The following is a 26,473-nucleotide window of genomic DNA, read 5'->3' on the forward strand; positions in this document are numbered from 1 at the left end:
GGCAGGATAAAGGGGTTTTAAAGTGGGCATAAATTACACTGACAGTCACCATCAGGTCTATTTACAGTGTCTAGTGTAGGCAAGAATAAAGCCAATTACCTGTTTTATCTATCACCAGATAGTGGCCTTGAACCCCTGTAGGAGTGACTAAGTCAAGAAGAAAACTCTACTTCGTGGCCTTTCCTGAGCCAGCTTCTGGGGTGAGTTGGCTCTAGGACGGACCTAGATCCAGTTTCAAGGCTGATTTCTTACTTCAGACAAAACAGTGGGTCAGCAAGTCTGGTCCACAGATAACAGGAAACACATCTGGAATTAGCTGCCCATTGCTGGCTTAGTCCATTGGTTGGAGGGACTCCCTGGCTGTTGGTCTCCTGGCAAAAGGCAATGAGAGGCACAAGGGATAGCTGGAGGACTGGGCCTTCCCTTTTGGCTTTGTCAATCACCCCAGCATATAGCCTCAGGCTCCCAAATAGTGGTGAGAGGTACGGTGCTAAGGACTGGAATAGGAGAGAAGGGTTTTTGTGGGCAGTTTAATGCGATCATGCCCCATCCCCCGCCAGGAAGGAAAGCTTTGGAAATTTGTCATGGAAACGCCTGTGGATTCAAAACAATTTTGCAGCAAATTTCAGGATCCTGGTGTGGCTTGTTCTGTAGTGAGCCAGGCACCAAGCAAAAACCACTTGGGGGGAAAAATGTCTTTAAATGAGTAATGGAATCACAGCAGCAGTTGGCAAAGCTGCTACAGATAAGAGCTCATGAGTATTTCTGTTACCTAGTTGTTTGAGTGTTTATAGCTCAGCCATACAAATTAGCTTTGAGCTAAAAATTGAAATCCAAGTTGTCACCTCAGCGATATCTAACATGAATTGGGTAAATTTTTAATAAGGTAGATTCACTTTCACTGACACAGTTTATGTCCACATAATCTGCACCAACAATCCAATGGCAAGGGGTAAATCTTTACAGAAATATTGCCGACACAGGTGGAAAATTATTCAAATTTGTGGTCTCCAACTACAGTCATGCCAGGAATCTAAGCTCATTCTGGCTGAACATGTATCCGACCATATCTCTGTGTAGGTTATTTGGTACATCACAACATTCATACTGCTATATTAAACCAAGTTTAGGTTAAATCTTTTCAGTTATTTAAAGTAGTGACAGCCAAAACTGTTACTGAAATATTCAGCCCAGTTTTGACTCCAGTCCTGTATATGTACATACCTCAAATGCTAAAGCCTGAAATAAGACAGCAAGACAGAAGTTGTCCTACCTTATCTCTAGTTAGCTTTTGAGAGCCATGGTCTTGGAAGCTGGAGTCTTGGGGAGGACTTATGGATGGAGCCTGGAACTCAATGACCTCCTGAAGACCCTTCCAGTCCCAGGATTCTAGGATTCTATGGCAGAAGGGACATATTCTTACTCACTCTCCTGACACACATCCCTGCTCCTCACTGGAAATTTTTATCATGCTAAATGGCACCTGGAGCTGTACACAGAGTTGAGAACAGGGCTCACAATAACACTGTTGATGCTCTGTGCTGGTTTGGAGTGCTTTTTAAACCCTCTTTTTTTCAATTTATATGTGAAATTTTGTGGGTTGTTCAGGCATAATTTGAATTAGGATCATTTGGCATTACAAATAATGCAAACTGGAAGTTGACCTCATTTGAGTGTTCACACTGGGCTTTACTGAAAACAGTGTGAATCAGCCCCCCTGTCTGATATGTACCACTTATAATGATGCTAATATTACAGTCCCAATGACTTCAGTGTGCTACCTACCTCAAGGCAGCACCGCTGTTGATGTGTATGGGGTGGTCCAGTACTGTATTGAATGTGGGCATGGATGCACATCTTTAATAACACAACGTTTCCTTGGAGAGCATATATACACATGTACTGACACTGGGTGATGTCAGAGCCATCAGTGTTGATGAATATTCTTCTTGTAATACTCATCTGTTGTATCAGCGTGCTTTGAAAGGTAAGCAACCGGCCAGCCTCCTTTGTTTAGTAGTTGAGTTTCAGTCGTGCTTCCCAAACCAAGAATCATTGGGTGGCTACTTGTCGGACAAAGTCCCTCGCACTTCAGCTTGTGCAGTACACTGAGAAGTCAGTGTCTCCACTAATACATCTGATCCTCTCAGTTTGTAGCTACTGCTGCCAAGGAACTGTTGCATAGGCTTCCTGTGTGTTGCTTTCCAACATGCCCTGTAGTTGCCTTTGTTCCTATGCACCCAGACTCTTCCATGCCCATGAGAGGAGGCAAGAGGAGGACACTGCTATTTCCCACAAAGAAAAGCATTGTCTTCCATTTCAGCTGGCAAAGAGAGTTATTTTATTGTTTGCAATTGTAATATAGGGGCTCAAAGGGACCATGGTCTAGCACAGGGGTCAGCAAACTTACCAAGACAGAGTGCCAAAATTTGACTTTTTAAAGTGATACCTTTTAAAGTCACCAGTAGTCTTACTTTCAACAGCTTCATTAATAAATATATGAAGATGCAGAACTTTACTGTGTAGATGGCGGTTGCTAGCATTAGCTGGTCTTTTGTTATTCCACAGGTGGTGTAGCTTTGAGCAAGCACCCAGATGCATGAGGGGGAAGAGGAGTGGGGCTGAACTCCTGCCTCATGTGCCAATGAAAATTGGCTCATGTGCCACTCTTGGCACCCAGGCCGGGGCTGGCTAACTCCTGCTCTGGCATAATGAGCATAGGTCTGATCATCAGATACCCAGGAGCTCTAAACCAATCTCAACTTATGAGGTTGCCTTTGCTATGGTGGTTGAACCTTCTTGCCTCAGTTTCCCTATCTGGAGAATGGAGACCATACTATATTTACGTGTCACACAAGAGTGTTGGGAGCATTTATGTATTAGCATTTGTAGGAAATTTTCACCTTTTTTTAAAAAAAGCTGCTTATTAATTTTATCTTGTTATGGTCAAAAATCCTGCAATAACTCAGTCACTGGCTAGAGAAAAAGAGGCCTACGATTCTGAATGAAACTTAAGAAAGAGAGAATGAGAAGACCTTTGTGATGCTGACAAGTGAGACTTTAATCATCACAACACTGGGCAATAAGGTGCTCTATAGGGACACTGTCTTTTTGTTTTGTTTTGTTTTTAAGAACATAAAAAGAACATAAGAATGGCCATACTGGGTCAGACCAAAGGTCCATCGAGCCCAGCATCCCATCTGCCGACGGTGGCCAATGCCAGGTGCCCCAGAGAAGGAGAACAGAAGACAATGATCAAGTGATTTATCTCCTGCCATCCATCTCCTGCCCTTGTTCTGAAGGCTAGGGCACCATACTTTATCCCTGGCTAATAGCCATTTATGGACCTAACCTGCAAAAATTTATCAAGCTCTTTTTTAAACCCTAATAGAGTCCTGGCCTTCACAGCCTCCTCGGGCAAGGAGTTCCACAGGTTGACTGTGCGCTGTGTGAAGAAAAATTTCCTTTTATTAGTTTTGAACCTACTACCCATCAATTTCATTTGGTGTCCCCTAGTTCTTGTATTATGGGAAAAGGTAAATAATTTTTCTATATTCACTTTCTCCACACCATTCATGATTTTATATACCTCTATCATATCGCCCCTCAATCGCCTTTTTTCCAAACTGAAAAGTCCCAGTCTCTCTAGCCTCTCCCCATATGGGACCCTTTCCAAGCCCCTAATCATCTTACTCGCCCTTTTCTGAACCTTTTCTAATGCCAATATATCTTTTCTGAGGTGAGGAGACCACATCTGCACGCAGTACTCGAGATGTGGGCGTACCATAGTTTTATATAGGGGAAGTATGATATCTTTTGTCTTATTATCGATCCCTTTTTTAATAATTCCTAACATCCTATTTGCCTTACTAACTGCCGCTGCACACTGCGTGGATGTCTTCAGAGAACTATCCACTATAACTCCAAGATCCCTTTCCTGATCTGTCGTAGCTAAATTTGACCCCATTATGTAGTACGTGTAATTTGGGTTATTTTTTCCAACATGCATTACCTTACACTTACCCACATTAAATTTCATTTGCCATTTTGCTGCCCAATCACTCAGTTTGCTGAGATCTTTTTGTAGTTCTTCACAATCCCTTTTGCTTTTGACTGTCCTGAACAACTTGGTGTCATCTGCAAACTTTGCCACCTCACTGCTTACCTCATTTTCTAGATCATTGATGAACAAGTTGAACAGGATCGGTCCCAGGACTGACCCCTGGGGAACACCACTAGTTACCCTCCTCCATTGTGAAAATTTACCATTTATTCCCACCCTTTGTTTTCTGCCTTTTAACCAATTCCCGATCCATGAAAGGACCTTTCCTCCTATCCCATGACCACCTAATTTACATAAAAGCCTTTGGTGTGGGACCGTGTCAAAGGCTTTCTGGAAATCTAGGTATATTATGTCCACTGGGTGCCCCTTGTCTGCATGTTTATTAACCCCTTCAAAGAATTCTAATAGATTAGTTAGACACGACTTCCCTCTGCAGAAACCATGCTGACTTTTGCCCAACAATTCGTGCTCTTCTATGTGCCTTGCAATTTTACTCTTTACTAGTGTTTCTACTAATTTGCCTGGTACTGATGTTAAACTTATCGGTCTATAATTGCCAGGATCTCCTCTAGAGCCTTTTTTAAATATTGGTGTTATATTGGCTGTCTTTCAGTCATTTGGTACCAAAGTGGATTTAAAGGATAGGTTACAAACCACTGTTAATAACTCCGCAATTTCACATTTGAGTTCTTTCAGAACCCTTGGGTGAATGCCATCTGGTCCTGGAGACTTGTTACTATTCAGCTTATCAATTAATTCCAAAACCTCCTCTAATGTCACTTCAATCTGAGTGAGTTCCTCAGATTTGTCACCTAAAAAGGCTGGCTCAGATTTAGGAACCTCTGTAACATCTTCAGCCGTGAAGACTGAAGCAAAGAAATCATTTAATCGCTCCGCAATGGCACTGTCTTCCTTGATCGCTCCTTTTATATCTTTATCATCCAAGGGCCCCACTGCTTTTTTAGCAGGCTTCCTGCTTCTAATGTATTTAAAAAACATTTTACTATCGTTTTTTGAATTTTTGGCTAGCTGTTCCTCAAACTCTTTTTTGGCTTTTCTTACTACATTATGACACTTAATTTGGGAGTGTTTATGTTCCTTTCTATTTTCCTCACTAGGATTTGACTTCCACTTTTTAAAAGCTGCCCTTTTCTCTCTCACTGCCTTTTTAACATGGCTGTTTAGCCATGGTGGTTCTTTGTTAGGTCTCTTACTGTGTTTTTTTATTTGGGGTATACATTTAAGTTGGGCCTCAAGTATGGTGTCTTTAAACAGTTTCCATGCAGCTTCCAGGGATTTTAGTTTAATTACTCTACCTTTTAGTTTCTGTTTAACTAGCTTCCTCATTTTAGTGTAATTCCCCTTTTTGAACGCTGCGGTGTTCTTCCCAACACAGGAATATTAAAAGTTATTATATTGTGGTCACTATTTCCAAGCGGTCCAGTAACAGTTACCTCTTGGACCAGATCCTGCGTTCCAGTCAAGACTAGATCGAGAATCGACTCTCCCCTTGTGGGTTCCTGTACTAGCTGCTCCAAGAAGCAGTCATTTAAGGCATCAAGAAATTTAATCTCTGAATCCCGTCCTGAGGTGACATGCACCCAATCAATATGGGGATAATTGAAATCTCCTATTATTACTGTGTTTTTTATTTTGATAGCCTCTCTAATCTCCCTTATCATTTCAGCATCACTATCACTGTCCTGGTTAGGTGGTCGGTAATATATTCCTAATGCCATATTCATATTAGAGGAATGAATTGTTATCCATAATGATTCTATGGAACATTTTGATTCCTTTAGGATTTTTACTTCATTTGATTCTATATTATCCTTCACATATAGTACCACTCCGCCACCCGCACGACCTGTTCTGTCTTTCCGATATAATTTATATCCCGGTATGATAGTGTCCCACTGATTTTCCTCATTCCACCATGTTTCTGAGATGCCTATTATGTCAACTTCCTCCTTTGATATGAGGTACTCCAGTTCACCCATCTTATTAGACAGACTCCTAGCATTAGTGTAAAAGCATGTTAGAAAACTACCACTATTTATATGTCCGCCTTTCACAGACGCGTTGGATTTTTTTATGCACGATTGTTTCACATCTGATCTTGCCCATATATTATTTCCCACGTTCCCTATCTGACTAACTTCTAGGGAATCCCTATCTATGGAGCCTCGTGTAAGAGAAGTCTCCGTCCGATCCAGGTGCTCCCCCGCACCAATCGGCTTTCCCCCACCTCTTAGTTTAAAAACTGCTCTACAACCTTTTTAATGTTTAATGCCAGCAGTCTGGATCCACCTTGATTTAGGTGGAGCCCATCATTCCTGTATAGGCTCCCCCTACCCCAAAAGTGTCCCCAGTTCCTAATAAATCTAAACCCCTCTTCCCTACACCATCGTCTCATCCACGCATTGAGACTCTGAAGTTCTGCCTGTCTATCTGGCCCTGCGCGTGGAACTGGAAGCATTTCAGAGAATGCCACCAAAGATGTTCTGGATTTCAGTCTCTTTCCTAGTAACCTAAATTTGGCCTCCAGAACATCTCTTCTACCCTTCCCTATGTCATTGGTACCAACATGTACCACGACGACCGGCTCCTCCCCAGCACTGCCCATAAGTCTGTCTAGATGCCTCGAGAGATCCGCAACCTTCGCACCAGGCAGGCAAGTCACCATACGGTTCTCCCGGTCATCACAAACCCAACTATCTATATTTCTAATGACCGAATCCCCCACTACTAAAACCTGCTTCTTCCTAACAGCTGGCGCTCCCTCCCCCGGAGAAGTATCCTCGGCACGAGAGGATACAACATCACCCTCTGGAAGGAGGGTCCCAACTATGGGATGGTTTCCCTCTGCTCTCATTGACTGCTCTCCTTCCCTGAGCCTTTCATCCTCCATAACAGCATCAGGACTGTCAGATTGGAGGTGGGACAGCCCTACTATGTCCTGGAAAGTCTCATCCACAAACACCTCTGACTTCCTTAGCTCCTCCAGTTCAGCCACCCTGGCCTCCAAAGCACGCACTCGGTCTCTGAGGGCCAGGAGCTGCTTGCATTTGTTTGGTAAATGATCATATCAGATTTATCTTATTTGAAAGCACTATTTTAGTCAGCAAGGCTAGAAGGATCTGTCAACAGATCATGGCCATGCAGCAAAGTGGACTTCCCAGCCACTCTCTTGACAGAATGGCCAACTGCAAGCATAGCAGACAGGGCTGCCCTGTGACCCAGAAGCCCAGTCTGTGGACAGAGGGCCCCCGCAAGCATCCACATCGCTTTTTTTGTCCACAGATTCTGTAGAGAAAGATGTTCTGCTTCATGGGGGGAGAGCTAGAAGGCTGTCAACAGAAGTGCTGAGTTCTTTTGACAGTATGTTAACAAAAAGTATTTTTAGTGTGGACGCTCCATGAGTTTTACCGACAAAATCCTGTAGTCCAAATGTACACGCCATATATAGAAAATCTACTTTTTGTTCACCTGATTTGCCTCCCACAACAGGAATGATAGGCACAAGAAGTGTCAGAAGCACCTGCGCAATGATCTGTTATGGTTCACAACTGCTTATTGTACAGGAACCTTTCTTCTCTATTAAGGTTAGTTGTTTGTACTGGCTCTTGCAATAGTTTAAGGCTGAGTCATGGCTTCATTGATAAATAAAAAGCCTCACCAAATTTACTGTCACTTCACCACTAATCAACACTTTTTTAAAGAGAAGGGAAGGAGCATGCCTGGGCCATATGCTATCAAAATTCGAACAACATGTCAGGGCAGGGTTTGCTAACATGGTGGCCAGTCTGACCAGTTCTGTTTATAATGCCATTATCTATTTGTCTGAGAGTTTTGTTTTTTGTGGTAGAGCTACATGGGTACTGAATGATGGCTCTAATGTTTGATAGTGTGGCTATGCCTTTAATGATCTGAGGCTGGGATTAGGAAATAGGAAGTCTTGAGTTGTAATCCTACTTTGATCACTGGCTTTGCTATGGTCTATACGGCCTTGGGTAAATCACATAAACGCTCTAGACTAGATTCTGATACCCTTATTTGGGAGAGTACATGCTCCTGAAGTGGCCCCATTAAAATCCCTGTGAGGACTTCTGGAATGAAGTGCTACTTCAACTGGCTTGCTGCATCTCAGAAGGGTTACCACACCCGGCTCATTCTGTTGACACAAGAAGAATTTTTCATCCTGATTCTCTTCTCACTTAGACTGACTACACTGTAGTGCCCGCTTCATCGCTGTTATTACTGAGCAATGTTAAGCTACAGGCAAAAGGACAGCATGTGCTTAATGAAACTAAGGGTGAGAAAGAATGGTGTAAGCCCCCAGTTTGTGCTAATTAGCCTGTCTACCTCTCTGACAGCAGCCATCAGAGTACTGTATTTTATCCAGCAGCATTGAATTTTATCTTTTCTCATATATTATGCTCATCACTATGCTATCTAAGGATCTTAAGTTTGAGTAGGCCATAAATAGTGAGGAGATGTGTGTGCTTCTGTTTTGAGATCAGGAAATATACAGAAGTGCACAATAGGAAATTAAACAACTTTACTCCCAGTTGGTCGTCCTAACATTTTTGATCCTCATTTGCCCTTCCTTGCTAGACTTGCAACATTAGTGTGTGCATGTCCATAAGTATTTTAGGGAACATCTGAACCATTATAAGAGAACATGCTGTTGCTTTTTGAGCAACATAGTTTTCAGGAGCTCAACGCTGTTGTCAGCTCATTTTAGTACACTAAATTCGCTGCTGAGAGAAAAGGACCTTAGTGTGTGACCTACACATTAGTACACACCTTAACACGCTGAATGCAGTAGGGTAATCTTTCTACACCCTGGATGAGCAGTACAGAATGAGACAGGAATAGGTACGCTACGCATGTGAGCCACCCTCCATCAAAACCAGGTGGTGTGTATAGGAAAGAAATTTATAAAGATTTGTTGTGGGGAGGTGGAAGAAAGGGGTGAAAGCACAAGGGGATTAAATTACTACATCCTTGAAAGGTAAAACTCTTATCCTAAGGAAGGAAAGGGTCTCTACTGAGATAATTATTACAACCTGATAAAGGGAAGGGAGATGTTGGGTGGATCTGTTTGCTCAAGGGAAGATTGTGAAAGTTTGTTCCTGTTTGAGTGTTAGTTGATCCCATCCATGGTATGTGGGAGGTTCACCCTGTGACCCAGAGCAATTCAGTCACTGGGTCAACTTAATCAGAGTGGTGGGCTCCAATCATTTTGTGTGACAAATACAAATTCTACTCTTTGTGTTGCCCACTTGTGGTAGCTTAGGCAAACAATATTGGCTTACTTGATCATGATCTAAAGACGGTTACTGTTAACTAAAGAAGAACAAATATTCTGGAAAAGATAAAAGAATAAAGAGAGCCAGCAGGGAGAAAAGGGGTGGGCTGATCCTCAATGATGACAATTTGTTATCCAGAAACTTATGTGCATGCCCACGTTATGTGACTGCTCCAAGCTAGAGCCACTCTACTCCTGATAACTTTACGCCAATCATGTTGTGCATATGTGTACAATAATACTCGCCTAAAATAATCTAAAATGGTCTACATAAAGGGTGGGATTGGTGGTTGTCAAATATAATGATTTGTGCTCTAGAAAGCTGTGACTTGCCCCAGTGTTATCATAAACAGAGCAAGGTCAACTGCTTATTTCAGCTGAGGTGGCAGAAATAGATTTGAAAGTAAAAGTCAGTAGCTGACGGTCAGTTTTAACTTCTAATTTCCAGATTTAGGGTGGCAATAATCAAATTTCTCAGAGAAAGAAGTTCATTGCCGGGAGCAAAGTAACCATGACAGGGGGAGAAGAATTATTTAACCAGAAGTTTAAACAAAATGAGTTTCTGGACCACAAGGGGTCCAATTCTGAACTCTTATGCTGGTGTAAATTCCAGTTACTCCAATGGGAGTAATTCCAATAAAGTCAGTTGAGTTACCATTGTTAAACATGTATAAATGAAGTTTTCTTGCTCTAGATGAGAGAAAAGAATGTTTCAAGCTAATCTAGTTTAACAAAAGTGTTCCCAGCTACACAAGGTCTCCTTTGGCCTATAAAAGCTCTAGGTTCATACAATGTTTTTGCTAATTTAATTGGTGAAGAGTGGTTGACATCTCTGCATAGTATAGGAGGATACTAGTATGCAATACAAATAAGAACTGAAGCTAATTTAAATTAACAGTGACCTATAGTGTAGAGCATATGCCATAAACACAAATTTGTTAGGGTATTTGTGAGGAGAAACGAGTGTTTTTTAAATGATGTTTCAGTTGGGTCTCACTGACACACATACAAATGCAAAAATCTCAGCCTTGCTGACAGGCAACAGATGTTCTTTGTCATACACTTCATCTGTTCCCACCATCTTTTCTATCCGCCAGACCAGTCAAAGCAAGAAGTGTAGAGATCATCTGAGAGGCTTAATTAGGGCTGAAGAGAATATGATGGGTTCAGCCACAGAGATCCCCTTGAGAATGTTGCTTGATTGCTGAATTACCACTTAGCCTCCCTACCTGCCCCTGTCCTGCTGAACCAGATGCTCCACTTTCCTTCAGAGAGAGCACAGAGTTGGGGTCACAGCCCACGGCCAAGCAACACAGACACTGAGGCTGCTGCTACACTACCATTTTCCCGTTGGAGGTGTCATGGTAAGGAGGCCATTCGAAGCAGGATAATGATGTGCTAATGTGCATATTCAGTGCCTCATTAGCATAATGGTGGCCGTGCAAACAGACTTTGACTTGCAGATTGACAGTGAAGGTGGGGGCAGCTTTGAAATAAGCGCCCCACTTTGACATTCCCTTACTTCAATCTATTTCTGTGGGAGTAAGGGAAAGTCAAAGTAGGGCGCTTATTTCGAAGCTGCCCCCATCTTCTCGATCAATCTGCAATTCAAAGTCTGTTTGTATAGCTGCCATTGTGCTAGTAAGGTGTTGAATATGCACGTTAGCACCTCATTAGGCTGCTTCGAATTGCCTCAGTACCATGGCAGCTCCAATGGGAGAATGGTAGTGTAGCTGCAGCCTAAAAGCAGCTCAGCTCTGTGAAGGGTCAAAGTGACTCAGAAGCATTCAGGTGCACATCCCCACTGAGACCAGCACTCCAGATAAATCTGTCTTATGCTGTATAAAAGTTTTATACAGAGCAAGTTCATAAACTGTTCACCCTCTTTATCAATGAGAGAGATGCACAGCTCTGGTTCCTCTCCCCCAGATAACAATTATATGCACTGGGTTTAATAACAAACAAAAGTGATTTTATTAAATATGAAACATAGGTTTTAAGTGGTTGCAAGTACCAGCAGACAGATCATAGCAAGTCACTAAGCAAAATAAAACAAACATGCCAGTTAAGCCTAAAACTCTAAGAAAATTTGTTACAAATCATAATTTCTCACCCTAGTCTTATTTCAGGTAAAGTCCTTCTCAGGCCAGAGGTGTCCTTTCTGACCTGAGTCCAGAAGTTCTCTTTCACCCCTCTTATTGCAGCTTTTTATTTCCAGTGCTTTCTTATACAATAATGACTCACTTAAGCTGTGTCTACACGTGCGCGCTACTTCGAAATAGCGGCACCAACTTCGAAATAGCACCCGTCGCGGCTACACGCATCGGGCGCTATTTTGAAGTTAACTTCAATGTTAGGCGGCGAGACGTCGAAGTCGCTAACCTCATGAGGGGATCGGAATAGCACCCTACTTCAACGTTCAACTTCGAAGTAGGGACCGTGTAGACGATCCGCGTCCCGCAACGTCGAAATTGCTGGGTCCTCCATGGCGGCCATCAGCTGGGGGGTTGAGAGATGCTCTCTCTCCAGCCCCTGCGGGGCTCTATGGTCACCGTGGGCAGCAGCCCAGGGCTTCTGGCTGCTTCTGCGGCAGCTGGGGATCTATGCTGCAGGCACAGGGTCTGCAACCAGTTGTCAGCTCTGTGTATCTTGTGTTGTTTAGTGCAACTGTGTCTGGGAGGGGCCCTTTAAGGGAGCGGCTTGCTGTTGAGTCCGCCCTGTGACCCTGTCTGCAGCTGTTCCTGGCACCCTTATTTCGATGTGTGCTACTTTGGCGTGTAGACGTACCCTCGCAGCGCCTATTTCGATGTGGTGCCGCGCAACGTCGAAGTTGAACATCAGCGTTGCCAGCCCTGGAGGACGTGTAGACGTTATTCGTTGCTACATCGAAATAAGCTATTTCGATGTTGGCTTCACGTGTAGACGTAGCCTTAAGGTTGTAATAATGTTCCTGAAAAATACTACTTTAAGCGAAACAATGTTAAGTGAATCAAATTTCGCCATAAGAATTAATGTAAATTGGGGGAGAAGGGGTAGGTTCCAGAGAGTTTTTTCAGATGTATGTATACACATATACATGATAAATTTTATACAGTTTAGTACTGTACACAGCAATGATGACTGTGAAGCATGGTTGAGGTGGTGGAGTCAGAGGGTGTTATATTTCCCTGGGAATGCCTTGCTACTAAATGAGGAACTGAGCTGAGCCCTTACAGGTGATCATGTTGTCAACAAGCCTCACGCTCTACAGGCAAAACAAACCAGTAGTCATGTAGCACTTTAAACACTAACAAAATAATTTACTAGGTGATGAGCTTTCGTGGGACAGACCCACTTCAGATTGATCTACAGGCAGTGTGCACTCAGGCAATAGATTCATGTCAGTGGCTGCAAACACTTCCTTGCAGAAACAGGATACAGAGTAGGGTGGATGGGGCTTGATGGCTGGGGAGGGGACATCTTGACATCAGCAGAAAGAAGTGGGGTCTTATTTTCCTGCTCAGAAGTGTGGGACCAGGACATAAACTTGCCTGTGAGGCTTAGAATGATTTGCAGTGCTATATATTTTTTTTTCATTCAAGGGTCTCCAAATAATACCATAAAGGCTTGGAAATGCTCCGCCTTGTTTCAGACAGTGCCTACTATGACTGATGAAAGAGTAGCAAAAAAATCACCCACTCCACATTAGAGATGTAAAATTTCCAGAAATTTTGAAGGCATGGGAAAAACAGTTTTTTTTCTGAAAATTTTTGGGTGGGAGAATGGAAATTTGGGGAAATTTGAATTTTTTGCAGGAATTATTCATCAAAATGTTGAAAAGAAAAACCATTTTATTGACTTGTAAACAAAAAAAGGAAGGTTATATCTCTAGGTGTATATCTGCTACACTACATCTGTATGTCATGTAGTACTGGTGTAGTACTGCATATTACAGAAGAAACTCATGTTTTTAGAAAAATGTCAGAAAATAACATCTCTATTTATTATAATGTAATTAACACAGTACAGTATTAAGAAGTGACAGTGGTAAAAATCCACACTGAAGGTCTTTAATAATTCATTATCATCATATATAGCTGTCCTAGAAACAAGTATTACTAATATAATTTTGGAAACGCTAGCAGAGGTGAAGCTTTTTCCTTCTGATTTCTTCTATCAGCTTTTGTGTCTGAAGGACCTATAAGCTACGTCTACACGTGAATGCTCCATTGAAATAGCTTATTTCGATGTAGCGACATCGAAATAAGCTATTCCAATTAATCGTGTCTACACGCCCTCCAGGGCTGGTGCCGTTGACGTTTAACATCGACGTTGGGCAGCACCACATCGAAGTGGGCGCTGCAGGGGAGCGTCTACACGCCAAAGTGGCCCACATCGAAATAAGGGTGCCAGGAACAGCTGCAGACAGGGTCACAGGGCGGACTAGCGCTTCCGGGGCAACAGCTAGCCGCTCCCTTAAAGGGCCCCTCCCAGACACACTTAGCCTGCACAGCACGCAGTCTGCAGAGCCATAGGCACGCACACCTCAGCGAAGCAGTATGGACCCCCAGCAGCAGCAGCAGCAGCAGCAGCAGCAGCCAGAGGTCCACACAGCCGCCCCTGCAGGAGCAGTGCTCGTCCTGCTCAATGCCATGCAGGAGGCAGCTGATCACCTTCTAGTCACAGAAGAAGAGGAGCTGCCCCCAGGGGAGGAGGAAGCAGCCCCAGACCCTGCTGTCCTCCGCGCCCCCCCACCTCCCGCCAAACACGCCGCCGGCTGTGGAGCTACCCCACGAGCACCGACTGGTGGGAGCGGCTGATGCTCAGCGAGTGGGACAAAGACCGCTGGCTCCAGAACTTTTGCATGAGCTGGCAGACATTCCTGGAGCTCTGCCAGTGGCTCACCCCCACACTGAGGCACCAGGACACCTTCATGCGGCGTGCCCTCAGCGTCGAGAAACGGGTTGGCATCGCTGTCTGGAAGCTGTCTCCAGACAGCTACCGATCCGTGGGGCAGCAGTTTGGCATGGGCAAGGCCACCGTTGGGGCTGTCCTCATGGAGGTAAGAGGACCCATGTGGGGGGGGGAGCCCTGCGGGGGGAGGGAGCCCTGGGGGGGAGGGCCAGACACACCCTGCACACCCCTCACTGGTGATCTCCCATGTCCTTCTCCTGCAGGTCGTCCGCGCCATCAACACCCTGCTCCTCCACAGGCTTGTGCGGCTTGGGGACCCGGATGCCGCCATCGTGGGGTTTGCCAGCCTGGGCTTCCCAAATTGCTTTGGGGCTCTGGATGGGACCCGTATCCCCATCCAAGCTCCAGAGCACAGTGGAGGACGCTTCCTGAACAGGAAGGGCTACCATTTCGTGGTCCTCCAGGCCTTGGTGGACAGCCGGGGCTGCTTCCTGGACATTTATGTTGGCTGGCCTGGCAGCACCCACGACGCCCGGGTGTTCAGGAGTTCGGGCCTGTGCTGCCGGCTGGAGGTGGGGACCTACATCCCCCAGCGGGAGATCCCTGTGGGGGACACCACCATGCCCCTCTGCATTGTCGCAGACACAGCGTGCCCCCTCCAGCCCTGGCTCATGCACCCTTACACGGGCCATTTGTCAGCCAGCCAGGAGCGCTTCAACACGCGCCTGAACCACGCACGCCAGGTGGTTGAGCGCACTTTTGGCCACCTCAAAGGGCGCTGGAGGTGTCTCCTCACCTGCCTGGATGCAGGCCCCACCAACATCTCCCAGATTGTGGGCGCGTGCAGCGCACTCCACAACCTGGTCGAGAGCAAGGGGGAGGCATTCTTTCAGGGCTGGGCTGGGCTGTGGAGGCTGGCAGGGCTGACGTGCAGCCACCCGCTGCCCCCAGTCACCAGGTGGACCCTGAGGGGATCCGGGTCTGGGAGGCCCTGCAGGCCCATTTCGACCAGGCCGCGGAGTGAACACTGGCAGGCCCCCCACTGCACCCCCGCACCCTCCACAACACTCCCTGCCCCCACGCCCACACCACAGAGCACCCAAGAGCACCCCCACCAACTTTTCTTGCAAATAAAAATAGACCTGTTGTTTTTGAAACCACAAAACGGTGAATTCTCTTATTATTATTAATACAAATATATAATAGTGGAACAAAAGGGGGGAACTATTTACATGAGGGGCAGGTATCATAAAAGAACAGGGGTCTAACACAAACTATATACAAAATAATGGGGATATGTACAAAGGGGGAGGGGGGGCCACGTCCTGGGCCCCGCACCCCCTACTGTCCAGCGCCTGGGGTTGGCGGGCGTGACCCTCGCCTCGGCCTCAGCCCTGGCAGAAGCTGGCTGCCTCCTGGAGCCAGGCCAGCGCCCACTCCTGTAATTGCAGGCGCCGCTTGTCCACCCGCAGCCACCGCTCCGACACCTCCAGCTGCAGCCGGAGGGTCATGAGCAGCTGGGGATCCGTCGCCGTCCTCTGGTGGTGCTGGGTCCGCCATTGGCCCCGCCCTGGGGCTGGTTGGTGCTCCGCCGAGGGGCTGGCCTGGAGCGATGGCCCCGGTGGGCTGTCCGGGACCACTGACACCTCGCCGGCGCTCTCCGGGCCCTCCGATGGTGCAGCTGTGGAACGGGGGGGGAAGAAGAGTGGAGACAGCTGTTAGTGTGGCCCCCGAGCTGTGGCCCTTGTCCCCCCACCCCTCTGCTGCTGGTTCCCCGTCCCCGGGAGATGCTGCTGCTGCTGCTGCTGCTGCTGATGATGATGATGGGTGTCCCACCCCGCCCCCGGGGGACCCTAGGTTCCATTCCCCCCATCCCCACGGATGGGACATGGCACTGTCCTGCTGGTTGATGCCACTATTCTGAGGGACATGCCACTGCTGTCTTTGGGGCCATGGTCACCTGGGCATGTGGAGGGCCCTGGTCATGTCTGTTGTCCCCGCCCCTCAACCCCGGGGGTGTGCACGGGGGGGCGGGTACATACCTGACGGTCCACTCCCATGGTCAGGGGACACCCTCTGGGTGGACGCCCTGCTGGAGTTCCGGGACGGCAGGATTATTTGGAGCCCCCTGTTGCTGGAGGAGGACTCCCCCTTCTCCTCCTCCTCCGGCGTCCCAGGGGTGGGCGGCTTACCTCCAGGGCAGACTCCGCCTCTGGGGCCTGCTGGGGCTCGTCGGCTGAGGTGTCAAGACTGGCCAGCGGGGAGGAGGTGTGCCGGGGGCCCAGGATGGACCTGAGCTCCCTGTAAAAGGGGCAAGTGGCAGGGGTGGCCCTAGATCGGCTGGCCACATCCCGGGCCCGGGCGTAACCCTGCCACAGCTCCTTAACCTTACTCCTGACGTGGTCAGGAGCGTGGGCAGGGTGACCCCAGGCAGCCAGGCCCTCAGCCAGCCGAGCGAACGCATCCGCGTTCCGCCTTTTGCTCCCCATTACCTGGAGCACCTCCTCCTCGCTCCAGAGCCCCAGCAGGTCCCGGATCTCGGCCTCCATCCAGGAGGGGTCCCGCTGCCACTTCCAGGGCTGGCTGCCAGCCCGGGAGGGCTGGCTGCCAGCCCGGGAGCCCTGGCTCCCCTTGCGGGGGGTGCCCTGGGGGTGCTTGGGGGGCTGGCAGGTGGCCATCGCAGTGGGGGTGTGTGTTGGGGCTGCAGGGAGGCATGCAGTCTGGCCGCGTGTTACTGCTGCTGCCTGCATGCTCTCTCAGCTTCCTGCACAGGAAGGCAGGGGGCGGGGAGCTTTAAGGGGCTGCTGCACGCAGTGGCCATAGAGCTCAGGGGCTGGAGAGAGCATCTCTCAACCCCTCAGCTGATGGCTGCCATGGTGGACCCCGCTCTTTCGATATTGCGGGACGCGGATCGGCTACACGTGCCCTACTTCGACGTTCAACGTTGAAGTAGGGCGCTATTCCCGTCCCCTGATGGGGATAGCGACTTTGACATCTCGCCGCCTTACGTCGATGTCAACTTCAAAATAGTGCTCGCCACGTGTAGACGTGGCGGGCGCTATTTCAAATTTGGCGTGGCTACTTCGAAGTAGCCGGCACGTGTAGACGCGGCTATAGTGTCTTATTCTGGTATTTCATTAAGCTCTTCATTAAGCTGAAGATTTGCATGAATTGAAACAACTTTCGTATATTAGCCTGTTTTGTTGATTTTCTGTGCACCGTTCCACATTTTGACCAGTTCTTTTCATGTGCTACGGAAAATATAGGTGTCTGGAAGCAGAGAGAAACAAGCAGAGTCAGAGTTGTACAAAGGCCTTCCAACCATGGTGCTGAGCAAACTGTTTGGCAGATTGTACTCCTGGACTAAATACCTGAAGTTGTTCAGTACTCTGCAACACTTGAAAGCATATTTCCAACTTTAGTCCTAAGCAATTGCTTGTTTAGCAATCCAGTCAAATGCTGTGCCAATGGTGTCTTCACTAACTTTTCCACCTTTGATTCTTGGATCTAAGAGATTTACAGCCCAAGTATTTGTTTTCAGCAAAATTCTTCCCCTCTGCAAATAAAGTCCTGTATTTTTATTTCTTTCTGACTTCTGAGTGGAGATGCACTTAGATTCTCATGAACAGTTGACTTTATCTTGGCCATTGGTTGAGGACTGTCTGACAAAAGTCCTTTGTCTGATTCCGATACAGTAATAGCGGAAGCAATTGGCTGTAAAATCTTCACTGAGTTCTTCAGGTCACCCCAGAAAATATCTCCATCAAATATAGTGTGTTGTACACTTTTAATTAATAATATCTCAGTTATCACTATTTCCTGAAGAGCTTTTTTTTAATAAACTTTCAAGTGAAATGGCCCTTCCCCATCTTGTTTTGCTAGAAAGGTTCAGTGTTAGCATTTCATTCTTGTTGTGCTTTTTTTCTGGGTGCTTCTTAAAGACTGCAGCTACAATATGAGTAGTTTTCACATATTGTATAACCGTTTGCTTTTTATAGATCTTTCTCAGTGTACCCAACTTCATTACATCATTAGGAAGCAAGCCATGGGTGGCCCATCCATTTGTAACAGTGTATGTATATTTGCCCATTATGATGTCTCATGTCGTTTCCATACTACTGGCAATGACAACAAACCAAATACTTCCTCACTTCCAATCTTCTCTAGTACTTCAAAGGTTTCACAGCTAACATACTCTGCAGTATATCTGTTCTCTCCTACTTCAATACTTTAATGCTGGGATGTTGTAACAAAGATTATAATTCTTTCTCCCCCACATACATTTTTTCCACTTGTCTGTAAGAACTGCCAGATGAAGTGCTTCACTGATTTTTCCTTCCTTGCACAGCTTGTGTTTCATATTAATATTCTGACTAAGGAAGAGGCTTGCTGAAAGAATGGCTGCTTTGTAACTGGTATGATGGCCTCAGTAGTTTAAATGCTTCCTACCAATAACTATTTTCCATGCGTATCACTTTTGCTAGAGCTTGTTCAATTTTTTGTTGATGTTCAAAGTCACCCTGTCTGTAAATGAAGTCATTGCTGGGTATCTTTTGGACAGAGTTGGCTGAGATGCCTGTTGTTTCCCTGGTGGTTGAGGTGCTCAGCTTGAGTATTCAGCACTTCTAGATGGTGATATCCAAGAAGGAGAAGGACTTCTGGATCAAGAACTATTCTTGCACGTGCAACATTTAGTACTATCTACTTTATGCTCTTCTTGACCTTCATTTCCAGTCAAAAAGGATTTATGTAATATCTGCAAGGCATTTTATACACATAAGGATGTGGTTGGTCATCCTGGTAGCATTTGGAAATGTATATTTCATTTGTCATTATATATGAAATACAGTTCCTTTTTTGCCTGAAGGACTTTTGGTTTGGAAATGCTGTCATATGTGAGAAGGTGGTTGCACCATTTTTGCTGATGGAGAAGAGGAAAATAATATGAGCTCTTCCATGCAAGATGTGGTTTGTTCCACCTGTGGACATGGGGATCAGGACTCAGGTAGGATCCATTTCAGTTCTTCCAAATTCTTTCCCAAGGTTTGGAAGGCACGGGCCTTTTCCTGTTGACCCCAATGACTCCACACAAATGGGCAAAATACTTTGTTTTCATCCTTCTGAGGAAAGATGAGTGGGCTGCTCACCAGGACAAATCAGGAGGAGAGCTGTTTGAGAGTAGCATAGAATCATAGGGCTTTAAGGGACCCCAGGAGGTCATCTAGTCCAGCCCCCTGCTTCAAGCAGCAACATCTGTTTCTCCCTCATGTTCACATTGTCTCCACACCAAACTCCACTTTCAGGAAAGATATAACAGAGGCAGGCAGGTAGCAATTCACAAGAAAGGGCCCCCTTATACATTTCTGTTCTTTAGTAAAGATGGCACTGGGTTCGTAATAATATGTCCCAGGAAGTTACAGATATAGACATAGAGTATACAGGAATTTTAACTCCCCAATACTGTAAGTTTTGAAATGAAGTAAATTCTTCAGAAATACTTATTAGTAATTAGCAAGCATTTTATAGGACTGAGGGGCAACAGTAATAACACCATTTTAAACGTTACTTGAAAAATTATTTGACTGTTTACTCAGAAAATATTTCACATAAATGTTTCCTTTCAGTCTTTCCCCCATTTCCAATTATTCCCACTAGGCCACCATGGAGGGTACAGGGAGTTTTTCTGGGTGCTTCTGGGATTTTTATGGACCCTCACATCTCTCACACATGTATTTGTATTGCATAGAGTTCTGACTGTGAGGTTAGGACACTTGGACATCTGCCTCTGGGAAAAAGACTTTGTACCAACACACATAGCCAGACTTTGTTCTCATGGAACTCAGTAGGGTTGCATGGGTGTAACTGAGGATGGAATTTGACCCATAAAGATATCAGTTACTGTGCATTGCTTTCTCACTTCATGTTTATTAGTGATAACAGTAATTATCCTTTTATTTGTAATCTTACAGTTGACATAGTGATTCAGCTACAAAGCCTGGGAAAATATAATCTGTATGAAGCCAGCGTTGAGTGGAGAAGTGAAGATATCTCTAATTGGACTTATTTTCTGTTTCAAGTCTATTACATGGCTGGAGTCCATGTACCTTAATTCGAGCATCCATGCCATATCCGCTGCGGGAGGTCAACAGGAGCAAAGAAGCAGGAGGGCAGATGCTGATGGGGACACCCCATGAGTTTGATTGAGCCTGTCCTTACCAGAAGTGCTAAATCAAACTCTGGAAGATTCAACACGGCAGAGGCAGTATTCTCTGTAGTGAATACATACCCTTGGAGAGCTCCCTCACTGGCAGATGTGCCTCTTATTTAATTCACCTCACCAGATATGTCGGTTCTGCAAAATTTAAACATCATTTTGGACTTCTGATCAGAATTTGTCATCTGACTCCCGCATCTTCTATTACCTCCTCCACCACGGACTTGTTATTCAGCCCTGTGCAAGTCATTCAGTCAATCTCTGTGCCTGGCTTTCCTTGTCTATTCACTTGGGATAACTACTTGCTTTGTGAAGTGCTTTGAGTCCCTTGCAAGAAAGGTGCTACATCGAGACATTATCTGCTCCATGCAGAGCCCTACATAGGAACGCTTTCATTCTCAGGTGTAGGTGTACAATATAAACCATACTAATGTTAATGGTCTCAAAAGGGCAGTAGATTCTTTCAGAGGAAGGAAGATCTTGTTAAGGCACAGGAGATTGGAATTGAATTCCTGGTCTTGCTACAATTTCCCTTGTAGTGGTCTCTGTGAAAGCCAAGCTCTCCTGCTTCACTTGACCATCTGTAAAAAAGAGTATAGTGCTTCCTTTCTCTGTTTGGTCTGTTTAGATTGTGAGTACATCACCCTGAACAATGGAGGCCTTATCTTGGCTGTGGCCTTCTAGTTCTATTGTAACATATACAAGGATCATAGGGGCAAATGTTTCTGAGCCCAAGTGTCAAGTTGAAAACTAAGGACCTGACCTTGCAAACATTACTGACCAAAGTGTTAACTGCTGTTTTTATCATGTTAGAAAGTACTTTTCATACTGTTTGCCAGATCAGGCCCCAATCTGCCTGCTAATCTTCCTTTGCACATTCCTTAGTAATAGTTTTGAAAGTTAAGTACAGCCAGCTCTGTAGACTTTAATCTTTATTTGCACACAGGTCAGGTATTGCACATAGCCATTGGCAGGCTGATACTAAAAATATAAACAGCCAGGGCAGTATTTTAGATATATTTGTGTCTGATTCCCAACAAGGGACAAAGTCACCTATCGTTCAACGGACAAGTAGAATGAGGTGCACACAACAAACCCTTCAACGCAGAGGGACTTTTCTTAGACGGCCACTTTAAAATGGTACCTCCTGGTAAATTGACATGGTTATTCCTGTGTAAATTGATTATTACTGAGTGCATGTCTTAGCCTTTAACAGCTTGTTTCATTGCATGTTAACTTTAATGGATTAAATATTTTGTTCAGTTAATGTGATGTGAAATGCAAAAAAAAAACAACTTGAGCATGTTTCATTTTTTTAAATAAATTAATTTGGGCATCATTCTTAAGCCTTCTATTTTTTGCTTTTTAAGACCACTAAGTTTTAAGACTAAACATTTTTTTGATAAAATAGACTTCAAAATCATGCCCACAACTACCTGTGGAAACAAAAATTTAAATAAGCATGTGCACGTACTCATGCCAGCAGTGATTCCATTGCCAGCAGCACAATCATCCAGGCATATTTTAGAACAATACTATAATCTACTTGTTATATCACAAGTAAGGAAAACAAGTTGAATTCTGAATATAGGTGAAACCAGACAGTTAACATTTCCAAAAATATATCTACTAAATACAGGCGAGGAACACAAAAGTGGGCTACGCCTATTTTGTAAGCTGGAAGAAAGGAGCAGCCTTATGGAAGAACCCTATAAATATAGTAAAGATGATGTCAATAAGGTTCTATAGTAAGTGCCCTTAAGGCTACATAGTTTGACCGAATGCAAAGGATTTTTTTGGTGTTTCTAGTAGCATATAAGGACAAAAAGCAAGAACCACTACACTTGAATAAGAAAAAAATACAAAGCTAAGTTCAATAGTAAGCTGTACATGTAAAAGTGTTGTACATTTATGCTGTCTTTATATGGTAAAAATATTCATCAGAGATGCATTCCTGAATTAAACATTATTGGATGGTTCAAAATAATCTACAGAACTCTTATTTTCCTATTAAAGTGAATAGAACTTTTCTATAAGGTAAATCCATGAAAATAATTCACAATGAATCATTTTGCTCAGCTTAAGTTAATGTAGAATAGTCTGGCAAGAAAGTTTTGGACAAATACCCTGTCAAGTTAGTATCCAAAACATTTATTTTCTTGTCTTTGCTTTGGATACGCATCAGATGTGATCACCTAATAGCAGAGCAGAATTTTAAAAACTCTTATCACTGCCAAATGCTTGCACACCGGTTGATTAGTGGGCCCCTACAGCTCAGAAGTCAATTGTCACTTTTGCCTTGCAGTTCAGCTGGAAAGAAGGAAAGGAACTCAGGATTTTATATCATTTTCTGTGTCTAAATATATCGCCACAAAGCCTGATTCTTTTTCATCCACTTTCCCCGGTAATTTGTCTCTGAAAGTTTGTCTCTCTCTCTCTTTCCTCACACCCACCATCCTCACTTTGCTTTCCTTTTCCGTAGGATATTTTATTTTAGGCCAAAGGAGTCCAAGATTTGCCAATCTGAGCATTGCATTGGTTACCTACCTGAAGCCTGAGGCATAACAATGAGGCTGTCCTCCTGGCTACCTTGGAAGTACAGCATGCAGCAACTTATAAACTTACTGTACTGTGCTACACTAGGACCTTGTGCTGCAGTCTGAGAGTGATTTATAGCTTCCATTCGCAGAAGTTATTGTGTTTTCCATTTGATGCTGCTTGCACCAGTACATGATTATTTTTGAGGGAGCGGGATTGTTAGGAAAATATCTAAAAAGAGAAATTCCATACGTTAGTCATCACTGTACCATGGGAATCATTTTTTAACTGAATGTTTATTCTTTTTGGTGCTGGAGCTGCAGCAGCTGATACCCCTCTCTTGGTCAGTACGAACCCAAAACCCTGCTATGAAGTTTGCGAGTCCTGGATTTATGAATGTGCTGTCTGGTGCATCAGATGCACAACCAAACCCTGGACAATTTGTGTGGCATTAAATGATCCTATACTCCCTCTGGAATACTTAGTGTACCTTACTCACCCACTTCGGGTACATGAAACCGGGCTCCCATCCCACATTGCCCTGGGGCCCTTGGTGGCTGTTGGCCCTGCTGGCTGCAGCACCCCTCAGTTTGCTACCATAGCAGGAACCTCTCTCCTCTGGCTAGCAGTGAGAGGAATGTGGGAATCTTCCTTTGTTTCCTCCCCACCCTCCTTTTGCCCACCTGAGTGGAAGGAAGCCAGGCTCAAAAAAGAGAACAAAAGGCCCAAGTACTCATGCAACCCTCCTCTTCCCAGTTCTCCCACCAGCTCCCTGCAGCCACACTGATGGAAAAAGTGGTTCACTCTTGTCTCCCTCCTCCCTGAGGAGTGGCCATTCTTTGTTCTACCGCTAGGAATGCAGAGGGGTATCTGGCAGAAGCAATAGCAGGGCTGGGAGCTTCTGCAGCACTTTTTTCAAATTCATGAAGACCAGCAGGCTCAGGGAGTGGTGGGTGGGGAAAGAAGCTCAGGAGATAAGCGCTGAAGATTTCACCATGATCTGCCCTCATCTTCACAGGTTGTTGTGTTACAAAGGCTGGAAGGAGCAAGCCCCTTGTGATACCAGTAGACAGAGGGCTGCTCAGCCAAGGAAGAGGGCTGCTGCCTCATGCACACTCCCATTAGCTCTGAAGAAGTGGGTCTGTCCCATGGGAGCTCATGACCTACTAAATTATTTTGTTAATCTTTAAAGTGCTACTGGACAGCTTTTTCGTTTTCACATTAGCTTGCCTTTGGTTGTTACAGTGCTTCGCTGCCAGAGCAGCCGTGCTAAAGATTGACCACCTGGGATTTTTCTCTGTTGTCAAGAAACCAACATGGGCTGTCATATCACAAGCATTACTTAAATTACACTTAACACCCTATCCCATATTCTTCCAGCACTCTAATTTTTTGGGGAATGGCAATGCCCCAGGGTGGCCATCTATTCTTCCACAGTCCCACTTGTCTGTGAACAGTGTTCCTTTGACTCCCAGGGGCTTTGGGTTAGGTTAGCAGGTAAGACCCATGCAGATTGTTACATACAAATGTTGATTCCTCAGCAGGGTTGCAATTGCACCTGTTAATTCCAGTATGAGAGAGGTAGCCATATTAGTCTGTATCTTTGAGAGCAACAAGAAGTCCTGTGGCACCTTATAGACTAACAGATATTTTGGAGCATAAGTTTCATGGGCAAAGACCTGCTTCATTAGATGCATGCATCTGACGAAGTGGGTCTTTGCCCATGAAAGCTTATGCTCCAACATATCTGTTAGTCTATAAGGTGCCACAGGACTTTTATTAATTCCAGGACATCTTTTAAGGAGCTGCTGGTCTTTTACATATGCAGATAAAAGCAAATGCTGCCCTCAGCAGCCATTTATTTTATAGATGTGCTGTGCATTTGTTCTCCTTCTTGTCCAATTGGTAAATAATCTTAGCCTCTGAATATTTACTCTTTAATATTTCTGTGAGTGGAAGAGTTTCACAAACTTGAGTACCTTCACTGAATTTCATGGAGGTGGTGTTTATACTCTCAAATCCTCAGAGCAACACACTAGGAAGCCCTTTCCAACCCTTTGTATTTATTCACAAACCATCCAATGCACACAAATAAACCCAAGCCAAGATTTGGCTGACAATTTGTTTGCTATGGAGCATGCTGCTAACATTCATCATTTAATTATACCCTTGATAATGGTTCTTTTAAAAGGTATAGACCAAATTGGTAATGAAGAAATTGTTTAAGTAAATAGACTGGGCTAGTTTTGGGCTACTGTTTTTTTGTGTAAGTGACCATGGCCTACTGATTCAGCATAAATATGGTGATTCAATTTTGCTGGTTTGGTTTTCTGTCATCTCTGGTAACTATTTTTTAAACGGTGTGTCATCATTTGGCCTCTTTTTCACAGGAATTTCAAAGCCTTCCATAAAAATAGAAATAAAGTAAAATCAGTTGCTTACTGTTTTTTTTCTTTATAAAGGTTTGATGTTTTTGTTTAATTAATTGCATAAGTATTCACTGTCTCACTGAAAAGTACTGCAGTGTTGCCTTAATGTAAATATAGCAATAAAATAAAAACTACATTATTCTTATTATAATTCATGTGTTATGGCTTTAATTGGTATTAGTTATATTTTCTTTATATAACAATTAGAATAAGAATTCCTGTGCATTCATTTCCAAGTTATCAGATTCCAAAGACAAAAACAAAAAACAGTTTTTAGGTGCCTAAGTAGCCCCTGGAATGGAATCATGGTTAAAGCTGCCCCCTGCCCTCAAACAAAATCTGAACTGGCACCCCTGCCACACTCAATATAGTCTCATGTTCCAAGTGTAAAATTGTAAAGCAGAGCTGAGCAGCTGCTTCACTAACCAGTTTTTGATTAGAAAATGCTAAGTAGTAGAAATCAAAACATTTCCCCGAACCTTATTATTTTTCCTTAAATTTTCCCAAATACAGTATGAAAATGAGAATATCCCATTTTGGAATAGCCAATAATCCAGTAATTTGAGCATTCACCAGGGCTGTCAAAGGCCCAGTTTCAAGTAACTGCTCTTCAGCATGCAAAACAGAGACTTGACCCTTGTTCTAAGCATTAGGGGACTTACTATTTTGGAGTGTTCTGTGGGTTTTTCCTCACAAACTAAAAGATTTTAGTTCTGTGCTGCAATGGGCTGGAAACAAATGCTAAAATCTTCATTTTTTGGAAATGGAATTCTTGTTTTCTTGACAGTCACATATAAACGTCTACCCTTAGGAGCAGATGATTCAGATCATCTCTTCTGCCTTTAAAGTCTGAGTTTAAACATAATCTGGCCCTCCCTTGCACTGGGTCCCCTCTTTAAATATCCCTCTGAATCCCCCACCCCCTCACTCATGCATCTGATGAAGCGGGTCTTTGCCCACGAAAGCTTATGCTCCAAAATATCTGTTAGTCTATAAGGTGCCACAGGACTTCTTGTTGTTCT

At 44.6% G+C, this 26,473-nt stretch overlaps 1 long non-coding RNA gene across 1 annotated transcript in view; it reads left to right on the forward strand.

Moving 5' to 3' along the window:
* The window catches only part of LOC142011079 (uncharacterized), a 52,748-nt gene extending 28,098 nt beyond the window's left edge, over window positions 1-24,650 (forward strand). The window contains exons 2-3 of the long non-coding RNA XR_012644958.1: window positions 19,138-19,275; window positions 20,240-24,650. This is a non-coding gene — a long non-coding RNA (uncharacterized LOC142011079). The remainder of the gene's footprint in view (window positions 1-19,137; window positions 19,276-20,239) is intronic.
* Window positions 24,651-26,473: the final 1,823 nt, after the last annotated feature.

The sequence above is a fragment of the Carettochelys insculpta genome, chromosome 3 (assembly GCF_033958435.1).
Source record: "Carettochelys insculpta isolate YL-2023 chromosome 3, ASM3395843v1, whole genome shotgun sequence".
NCBI lineage: Eukaryota > Metazoa > Chordata > Testudines > Carettochelyidae > Carettochelys > Carettochelys insculpta.